Here is an 11,378-nt window from a genome sequence, read left to right on the forward strand (position 1 = left end):
AGGTGTCTTGAACAAACTATCAACTGAGAAACAATTGCTATCTGAAGCTGATTTAGCAATGGTAAACAAATATGAAAACAGATTTATGAGGATTTAATCCATCAAAAAGGGTGTCAGATCGAAACGAAAACTACACCATTAAAATCAACGTAGCCAAAAATAAGGTCGAAGGATCATTCAGACCAGGATCATTCAGAAGGATCATTCAGGGATGGTTGTGCGCTATAAGGTTTTAGAATGCAGCCAAGCTTTTCACTCATAGCCGTTAATTCAATAAAGCACTTCTTGATCTTGCTGGTAAGTTCGGAATAAGCATTCACAGGAGTGACCAATGTTTCACTGGGACTTATAGTTAGGCTACTATTTCCCTTCAGAATCACAATTTCTAAAGGCACTTAATACATTAATGACTGAAATAATCATAGCATTTTGCACAATGCGGGTTAGTCTGAATCACAGCACAATTTACTATGCTATGCTACTATTTAATAAAAAGGTTTTAAGGGTATGTAAGAGTTAATACCTCGGGTAATGGTTACTACTCGGGAACTGGGTAGGTATAAGAGCCACCAATTGACTAAGGGACCCTACCATTGGATAAGATGGGCTAATTATCGAATAAAGTGTCTGTTCATTCACTAGTGGAACAGGGCCCGGCCTTGATGGTAGACATTTTGATTCGTATTGTCTTTGCTGTAGCATTTATTATATTTTTTCGCTTTGATGCGTAGTAAAACCACTAATTTTCATTTTCCCTCAAAAATTGCTAAAAATTCTTCAATGCCCATGTAACCGCTGACAAACTTGTCGGCAAATTCCACTCACTCCTCTTCTGCTATTTGAGCAGTATTTCTAAGTTGATCCAAAGCTTTCTCCATTGACGTCCCTCTTCTCATTTTTTAACTTGGCAAGTGATTAGTCTTGGCTAACTTTCTTCTCTCAGAGATATATTACAAGCAATTAACGATTTTCCTTCAGATTCCAGAGCCCAATAAGGTCCACCATTTTCTTTTATAAAGTATATCAACATGCCTGCCAGTTGTTGCTCATTAGATACCAAAGCCTTTAAATCTTCTGTGGGTTTCTGCTCAAGATGACTTATTAATGACCGATCGGTTTCATCATATTCTGAGCTCAACGTCTTTTAATCCAATTCCAACAAACTGTTTTTTTCTTATAGGGTTGGAAAAATGGCTTATACATTTTATTCTTCTTAAAATAAAGTTTCACTACCGTATTACCTTATTAAAATAAACGAACATATTTATAAAATACCTGAAAATATTCATGCAATTACAATTTTTTGAAAATAGTTTAAATACAAGAAAATAATTATGTAATGTCATTTACGCAAAAGTCAATTTATTTCAGAGCGTTAAATTTTCAGTTCATTATATGCACATATAATAAACTGGGATACATTTATGTATTTTTTTCTCGAAAATGGCCATGTCTTTTTCGTTGGAAATTGGCACAGTAAGATTTTGGGGCTTGAAAAAACGACCTATAAGGGGTCAAGAGCCTGGAAAAGTTGGTAAAGAGCCTTAATTTTGGGGAAAAAATACATTTTTCATGTAGATGACAACACATTCATATACATGAGCAAGCTATAGAATTTTTTTCCCAGGGATGGTCGTACCGTTTTTAGTACCTACAAAGCAATCATAATTATACAAGTTGCCGAATTACTCTGAACAGCAGAAGCAAGAGGCACAAAACTAGTAATAGCGAGAATTACATTGAATTGCAAACGAAAATGTTGCACAACGAAATCTGTGATTAGAAAACAAATCGAAATCACAATGGAATGAAGGAGTATATTATTTTGGCGTGTGTGAAGGAGGAACTAAACAAACGTTAGAATTTCGTAATTCAACTGAAATTGCTGATTAGCCAACCTACGACTAAAAATTCAAAATAACATAGCGATCACAACTCCAGATTATCACAAGGAGCATTCCAATTTACATTAAGAACAAGGGTGCCCTCTTCCAAAATCACTTGTCACTAGAAGAAAAACCAAAATTACAATGAAATGAAGGAGCGTTTCATTTTTCGTCTGTGAAGGGTACACGGGATGAGGGAATTCAATTCATGCCCGTTTCTTAATTCAATTGGAATCGCTGATTTTCCACCATACGACTTAAACTAAAGAACAGCATGGCGTCACATTCAAGTACATTTAAAGAGCTACTTACATCATTTTTCACAGGAGTGGTAATATTGTTTCTGATATCCATGACTCATGCGACAGCGAGAACAACATGGAATTACAAATGAAAATGTTGTAAAACGAAATCTGCGGTTAGAAGACAAATCAGAATTAAAATGGAAAGAAGGAACGAAGGAACGTTTCTCCTTTCCATTGTCCAAGGAACAATCCAGGAGTGTTCCACTATCTTACATCCATCTCGCTCAGAATTTTCAGTCCGTTCGTTATAATAAAACAAACGTTTTATTATCTTTTTCAATCCGTCTGGAAGGCAAGTTTTTGTTTACCAGTCATAAAGCAATAAATCAAATGTTTGCTTATCACCAAGTAGTTTGCAGATTTGCTGAATATAATCAAGTCTAATTTTTGAGTACAAAGAAAATCGCTTATATGCTTTAATGGACTATAATCTTTGGATCAACATTTTAACTGCTGTATGGCTAATTGCTTTAAATATGACTGTAACTAAGGGATACATTTCGCCTCATTAGAGCCTGCTACAAAATAAATAATTTCGTTTAAAAATTTAAGTTATTAAAGGGTGACTCACAAGCATACATTTAACATATAATAACAAATTACCACGATTCTAATAAAAAAAGAAGGGGGGTTATAGCTGTTATTTCTCATCATGAAGTTGAAAAGAGTTTGCAAAATAGGACAATAAGTATGAGAAATAAGATTATAATATTGAAAGGCATGGCCATGACAGTAGTCAATAGCGGCTCTGAAATGAGAACAATTCAAAAAGGCCGAGGGATGTTTTCCAAGGGAAATGACTGAGGGTAGCTCTAGGTACTCGTTTGTTCGATAGAATGTCAAACAGTAAGCTATAGAAAATATGGAGAAAAACTAAAGAATAGCTTTATCATTTATGAGTCAAAACAATTTGGATCCACGGTTGACTGTTAGAACACTTTCAGAAATAAACGATAAAATAGCAGGGCTGAGAAGCATTCCAAATTGAAAAGTTCTACTCCGGGGTAAGTTTTTTTCCCCTTAAATAAACGTAGCACTGAACTCATGAATTGAAAATCTGTCGTTAAAATACACATCAGGATTTTTTTTCCAAAATCTGACTTAATTATTATAAAATGGAAATTCAGGATTCCAATTACGCAGAATGGTCTTTGGGACGGCAGTCCTTTCCCTGTCTCTGCCAAATCTTGATGTATTTTTTTATTTGAGGCTCCCCTCCACAATTAAAATATTTGTACGTGCCTGGTTGTATATTTACATTTTTTTTAATACGGCTTAAAGTTGCACAAAGCATGCCAAAATCAGACTTACACGTTGCTATGATAATTCAAAGGACGTTATACAAAAATTTTAAAACAACTTTGTGTGTAGCTTATAGACTCAAACCAGATTAGCTCTATTAAGTGGCCAAATCCTTTACTCTCCTCTTATTATTATTATCAAAATATTCTATTCCGGCGTTCAAAGATATTTTATATATTCTTTCTTTTGCGAGTTTTTATTTCCTAGTTTATTATTCCATATCCTTAATGTCTCCCCCCCCCCAAGAAAAATATTTCTTTCATGTACATACAATTGTATTTATATCAGACAAAAAACAAAAGTGATACATTTTAAAGTTTGTCTACTCTCAAAATTCAAGCTGAGTCAACTACAGTCTTTTGAGTTAAAGTAGCGGTTGTGGACGTGGCGAAGTGCGAGTTAAAACATCCTCATGTTCAATATATCTTTTTTCGGGATAGAACAGCAAGAGTAAACAGTAATAGAAGTATTCGTATTTCCTCATCCCCACTCATTAAAAAAAAAAATTTGCTCACTCACTCCGTTTAACTCATTGCTCCCCGACCTTGCAAAACAGCATTGACATAAAATGAAAGAGTAGAGATGAGAAAGAAGAGATAGTCCCATGAAGGAAAGACAGTTCATAAACAAGGATACTCGCTGATGAGGGAGGGAGGGAGGGGCAACTGAAAATTTTTACAGGGGACTAGGATTAAAAAAAAGTCGGTTTTTCTTTTGCCCAAAAAGAATTATATTTTTCTTGAAAGTTACGAAATTTTTCAGTATTGTATGTTTTAGCTGGTATAGCTTACATAGAAGGAGAGGGTAGGGGGAGGTGAGACCCCGCAGCCCTCTGAGGAACGGATGGTTAAAAAAATGACTGGATTTTAAAATGTCCGCATAAACTTAAAATATGTTGTCCTCGATCTGAATACGGTTTATTGAGTTAGTTTTACCTGTAGCTGTGACTCACAATCAGTACATGAGGATTGTTTTGATAGAATGTTTAATCGGCATGAAGATGATCTTGCCTAACTTGAAAAGGATGAAGCAGAAGACGACAAGCATCGGCCGCACGCAACTAAGGGTGCGTTTGTTTACTTGTCCAATGGGATTTTTACTAATCGAGGTTTAACCCCTAAAAGATAGCAACAAATACTTGTCTGGCCACGTGTCACTTAAAACGGCAAGATTAATTGCGAGAATAACAACATTGGTCACGTGTAATTATTGCTTTAATGCTATGTGAAGTTCTGACAAGGAAGAGGCTAGGACTTCGGGCCTGTTTCTTATTTTACAGGCAAATGCACCTTCAGCAATTATTTCAGAGCTGGGTAGCCTAATGCAATTTGTGCGGCCAGAAATATAATTGTAAGATTTCAAATTGTGGTTGTCATTTGCCTTTTAAGTCATTCCATTCAAGATGCTTTGGATATTTTTTATTGTGATAAATTGTCTTAATGCTCTGAAAAGGGAAAACTATTTTAATTGCATAGGATAGGAAAATTTTGGTAGGCTAATTAATTCAAAGTCCTAAATTAGCCAGGGAAGTGTTTTTTTTCACTAAGAAATCACCTCGCTCTTTGAACTTTAATTATATAGCCCTGTTTTTTGCCCCCTTGAGCCAATATCCAGTTCCTGATTGTCATTTACACTAATTTTCACTTTTTCTGTTACCTATATATGTTTGCACCAGTTTAACCATTGGGTAAAACTGGTACAAACAGTATAACTGGCTTTCATATAAAGTGAATATACCACTTGATGCCTTTTTTAATGCTGTTTACAAATATAATAATCGCTTCTATCGCAAATTCAGATTTAAGCACTTTTTGACCTCTTAAAAATGACCTATATATGGGGTCATTACAAATCTGTAATAGTTTAGAAACAAATTTGGGCTATATATTTGCACATCAGGGGGAGGGGGTAAAGTATAGCATATATTAAATACGTAAACTAACCATTGCTGGAATTTTTTATGTGTGTGCTGTTGCACTGGTGATTTCTCTTCTCATTAAAATTTGATGTGCATAAACACATTAAAAAAAAAAAAAAAAAAAAAAAACAGCAATGGTTAGTTTACATGTATAATATATGCTATGCTTTACCCCCCCCCCCCCCCCGATGTGCAAATATATAGCCCAAATTTGTTTCTAAACTATTACAGATTTGTAATGACTCCATTTATAGGTAATTTTTAAGAGGTCAAGAGGTGAAAAAGTGCTTAAATCTGAATTTGTAATAGAAGCGATTATTATATTTGTAAAGAGCATAAAAAAAGGCATCAAGTGGTATATTCACTTTATATGAAAGCCAGTAATACTGTTTGCACCAGTTTTACCCTCATTTCTTGTTAATATTACTAAGGGGTCATAGTTAAGCACTAGAGAGGTCATTGTTAAATAACATGTGCTTATGAATATATAGCTTTTTGCTACTTATTCTTCTCTGGTTATATAATGCTTTATGTGGTATAAGCCAAGAGAAGGACCTGTAGATCTATAGAAGAAAACCTGTTAAAAAAAGATGATTCTTTGTAATTTACATAATAATTATAGCTTTCTACATACACATTCTACATGTAGCCCTGCTCTACTTTAGCCCACACCCTCCTAATATGGAAATCTATAGCTGAAATTACATATTTTCTATTGATTCTGCCAATCTATCCCTCAACCCTAGTACCTGTTAATTGAGGCAACTGTGGCAAAATAAGAACTGGAAAAACAGGTAAAAGGTGGCGGAAAACATTGGAAATATATAATTTGGGCTATATATTTGCAAATTAGGCATGTTAGGGGTGAATTTCTTGTTGTTCATATTTTGATTTATAAATAAAGTGAATATACCACTTGATGCCTTTTTGTATGTTCTTTACAAATATAGTAATTGCTTATTTTGCTAGTTCAAGTTTAAGCACTTTTTAACCTTACTTAACCTAACAAATTTTGGCAGTGAAAAACATACATTGTTTTGTAAAAAATGACAAGAAATACATACCTTAATTGAAAATTTGGCATCAAAGAAGAAGAAATACAGCATAATATTGTAAAATTTATTAATCCAACTTAATTGTGGAAAATCAGTGCTCATAAATTATACAACATGTAAAAAATGGATTAATAATGAAACAGTAAGTTTGAGACCAATGTTTTAAGCTTTTTTATACCCCAAAACTATTTGAGTATACTTAGGTAATTTTCAAGAGCTCAAAAACTTGCACTTGAAGCATTTATTATGTTTGTAAAAAACACAAAAAGGCATCAAGGAGTATGTTAACTTTATTTGTAAATCAAACATATGAACAACAAAAAATTTACCAATTATTAGTATAGCTGCACAATTTTCCCCTGGGTATGTAGGCTTAGTGGAAGGTCACTTATACCTGATCATGTCCCTACTGTTTTTTCTTGGTTGAAAAAAATCCAAAGAAAGTTCCTATTGAAAAGAAAAAAGATGAAAAGTGAGATTGAATTTGTCATAGCTTGGAGGTTTGCCCTTTCAGTCTGTTTAAAGAAAACAGATTCATAATTGAAGCTTTGTTCATTTCAATCTTAGGGATGATCTACATTTGTTACACTTAATTAAATGGTTGTAAAGGGATACTTTTATTTATTTGTCTTGTTTGTTTTCTACATGATTTTTTAATCTTTAAATTGATATACATTTCTTACAAATTAATTAGTCATATCATAGTTCCACTTGCAAGTTTTGACCTACTTCGTAACCCTGGTCTCAAAATTGCATATAAACTTATTGAAGCTAGGAAACATAGAACTCCTCTCTGTTTAAAAGAAAATGGATGGACATAAGTAGGTTTTAATACACTAAAGTCCTAGGGCCATGGAAATTAAAACAAAACAATGAAGATTAACTTTAAAATTCTGGACATGACATAAATATAACATTCACAAAGAAAAACCATTCACAAAATTTTACTTTTGTGCTCAGTTGCCAACCTGAGCAATTGCCCTAAATTTTTAAACCTTGCAAAACATTCACCAGCAACCTCTTATGACCTACACTCTTGTCTGTACACCAACAATTCATTGAAAAGGAAGGACCACCTTGCTGGCATTTCTTCCTTTGTACTTATATTTAATGGGTTTAAAAGAAAGCTTCTATGGCTAAGTCGGAAGCCCAGGTGATCTTTTAGCCAGGAAGTGCAATAGGAAGCTATTGGCCAGTCATCCTATGCTTTTGCATACCCTTCCTGCTTACTGACCCCAAATTTCTCTAGGTAACCTGTTAAGTTTTGTGCCAATTCTGGCTGAACTTACAGAGTTCTCAACCTAAATAAAGGATTCTCAACCTAAAGTGCCAGCCACTTAGGAAAGAACACAAATATCACCAGAGAACAAAAATAATTTGGAAAAAGAAAATATTGAAAAAAAAACCAACTTGAGTCATAGTTGCTCCCATTTTTCATTGCTGTCCCACAAACAATATGTATTTTATTAAGACCAATAAATTTTTAAACAGGTATAAACAAAACTCCATTAGGGATTGTATTTACTTAAGGTGCAATCAGCAATATGAATGCTTAGTTTTGTGATATTCTAGTCTTGAAATAATAAAAAAAAGAGAAATTATATGTTCTATTTGTTTTCCACAAGCTCATTTGAGAAAAATCATTTGTGACAACAATATACCCATGGTTGGCTCAGAATCTCTCTAAAATGCTTTAAACAGAAGGAATTTTAAAAACAATTATACTCATCAGCAAGAAAAATAATAACATAACTCTCTAAACTTGGCACTTTTTAAGATAATTTTTAGCAAAGCAAATGCAAAACTTTAATGGTGTCCTATGTCATCCAAAAAAAATCATTAAAATGTGTCAAATGAATTTTGATGTAAGATGCCTCAAATACTTTTAGTTGAATCTGTTAAATGAAGGACCAGGTATTCCTTTACATTTTATACAACATGTAAAAAGAAAAACAGTTCAAATTTTTTCACAAAAGAAGAAGCTTGATGTAAAAAAATAAATGTATTTTTAACAGAAAGCAACTGACATCAATGAAATCGAATAAAACAAAAATTCATGGAGAATAAATAATATAAGCCATATATTCAACTTATAATGAGGTGGCATAAAAGATTATTTCTAGAATTAGAAAAAAACAGTCTTATGGCTTAAAGTTCTGCTCAATCAACAGGAGTTGTCTAAGGCCAGAATAATTAAGAACTAAGGCCAGAGAAAGAGAAACTGATAACCAAAAAATAAGGCACTCAAAAATTTTAGGACCCTTTAGAGGGAAAAGAAGTAGAAGTAGGTACTTCAAAATACCTTCCTGTGACATACTTTAGCCTGTAGAAAAATCCCTGAAAGTTTCATTTTCCTAACCTAAACCCTTTCTGAGATAAGAAGAAGTCAATTAACTAGAATTTTACCATATATATATATATATATATATATATATATATATATATATATATATATATATATATATATATATATATGTATATATATTTATATAGATTAGGGGGGAGCAGTTGAAGTTCTCTGATACAAACAAATTATACGTCTATATTAGGATTCAGAATGAAATTAATTCTAAGTGTAGGTCTATGTCTAGGCTCTGTCATAGCTGTCCCATTAGTGATTTAATCATAAAATTTTATCTCAGAATTCTACTCAAATAACAGGGATTGCATTTTCAGAACTAAAGGCAGAGAAAAAGCAACTGGTAACTGAAAATTAAGGTAAAATGTTTTTTTGTCAAAATTTCAATAGGTATAGACCTGTCATGTAGGCAAATTTTAGGTCCCTCTAGAGGGAGAAGGAGTGGAGGTGGGTACTTTAAAATATTCTGCTGGGATATGCTTTAGCCTTTAGACCCATCCCAGAATGTTTCATTTTCCTAACCTAATCCAACCCCTTTTCAAGATAGCAAAAAGTCATCACACAACTAGAATTTTACCATATATATATATATATATATATATATATATATATATATATATATATATAGATTTGGGGGGAGCAGTTTAAGTTCTCTGATACAAACAAATGATAGGTCTAAATTAGGATTCAGGATGATATTAATTCTAAATGTAAGTCTATGTCTAGGCTATTTCTTAGCTGTCCCATTAGTGATTTAATCATAAAATTTTAAATAGCATAGAAAAGCTACTTTTTTTTATCTTAGAGAGAGATTAGGAAAAGTAATGAGTAGAGGGAAAAAACGAATCTAAAATTGAGATTGTTTAAACTGAAAATTTAGGGTAAAATAAGAAACAATAGTAATAGGAAATGTGCATTCCCAAGCTCTATTCCTAATAACACACCTTTCTAACTGATAAAACCTTTGTTCTGTACATCAGAGCCTAGCCTACTAGCCTTTGAAAGCTAGGCCTAGCTCTCTAGAAAACCTTAATATTTTATAAGTACAGACAAGATTATGCTACTTACAAACTCCTAAATCTGAAGTAATCTCCAATATAACTGTATTAGTATTCTCTCTGCATATAATTTTGTTAGTCTTGTCAGTATATTCCATCTGAAATTTCTGAACTGAACTTTCAAACTCAATAGACAGTTCAATTGCAAATAGAACTTGAATCCCACCCTCTTCCCAAGGGACTTGATAGGCTTCCTCAAAAATATTAATCATATTTACTCCACTATAAACATAGCTTATCTACAAAACCCATCTCAGGGGAGTCACATGCACTTGGTCGTCCCATTTTAAAAATATACGAGACTGACGTCACAATCCTCAAATAATCTTTTTATTTGGGGTTATAAAGTGCCAGCCCACGGACAAGTAATCCTGAGCGTTTGAGGGGATAATCTGACTAATCTCTGACGTCATATGTGTCTCAAAAAACGCTTGGATTAATCAGATTTGTAATCGGACAAGTAAACAAACGCACCCTAAGTTTCTTGTGTGTAAAAACTTTCGAGCGTCATCAAAACCTTGCTGACAAATTTTGGACTGTCTAGAAAAATCAAAAATAATAAGCTACGGACAAAATCAAAGATTATGAAAACTTAAGAAACAAAGATTATCCTATTACCGTCTGGTAATCCATGTTATAAACAGTAAGCAATGTATTACCATCTGGGAATCTTGATTATATAATATAATGAGCTCAGTAATAGCGATTGACCAGTAATACCCTCTATTTTTAAGAGTCTTTACGTATGCCCCTTTTACTGGGAATCGTACTATTTAATCAAATTGAACCACCGGATATACATCAAATAGCCAAAACTCATTATTAATGTGTACTGTAGTAAGCAAATGTTTAAATATTGAAACCTGAAATGGGTACTTTAAATACAACTTGTTTTTATTGGTTTCATTTTATACCCTTCTTTTCTGAATATGGTTTAATGAGTTTTACTTTTGTTCTCACATTTTCAATATATTCTCACATCTTCGGAAATACTGTGCATGACCATTCATCGAGATAACTGTGAATTACCATACATCCAGTTGGTAATCCAGATTAGCCCTATTGCAGTCTGATAATCCAGATAATAAACGATATTCAATGTATTACCATCTTGTAATCTAGGTAATAAAATATAAGAAGCTCAGCAAAAGATATTTTCTAATAGCACCCTCCATTTTTTACAGTTTTTCCTCTAGGTATGTAGGTATGGAAATTGTACTATTTAATCAAATTAAACCAACAGGTATAAATCAAATAGCCAAAATTCAATACTAATTTGTACACTACAATAATTAGCAAATAATTAGACAAAAACAACTTAGAAACAATTGGGAAAATTTTTCCAAGACAGTGGAATTCAATTTATTGGATATTTCGGCCCTATGTCCATTGGCCGTCTTTAGAAAAACATCAGTGGATGTTTCTAAGTTGTTTTTGTTTGATATGGAAAGGCAGTGTGGCCTTCGTCGCTATTTGGCAAATGATTAAATATCGA

At 33.0% G+C, this 11,378-nt stretch overlaps 1 long non-coding RNA gene across 4 annotated transcripts in view; it reads right to left on the minus strand.

Annotated features, from left to right (window-relative positions):
* Positions 1-10,214, minus strand: part of LOC136041843 (uncharacterized) — a 123,114-nt gene extending 112,900 nt beyond the window's left edge. For 2 of the 4 annotated variants that reach the window (XR_010621110.1, XR_010621109.1), the window contains exon 1: positions 9,894-10,104. This is a non-coding gene — a long non-coding RNA (uncharacterized LOC136041843). Of the gene's footprint in view, positions 1-2,198; positions 2,416-9,893 lie in introns of those variants that run through there. The other 2 variants (XR_010621112.1, XR_010621111.1) reach the window with 2 other exon arrangements.
* Positions 10,215-11,378: the final 1,164 nt, after the last annotated feature.

Source organism: Artemia franciscana, unplaced genomic scaffold, assembly GCF_032884065.1.
Source record: "Artemia franciscana unplaced genomic scaffold, ASM3288406v1 PGA_scaffold_43, whole genome shotgun sequence".
NCBI lineage: Eukaryota > Metazoa > Arthropoda > Branchiopoda > Anostraca > Artemiidae > Artemia > Artemia franciscana.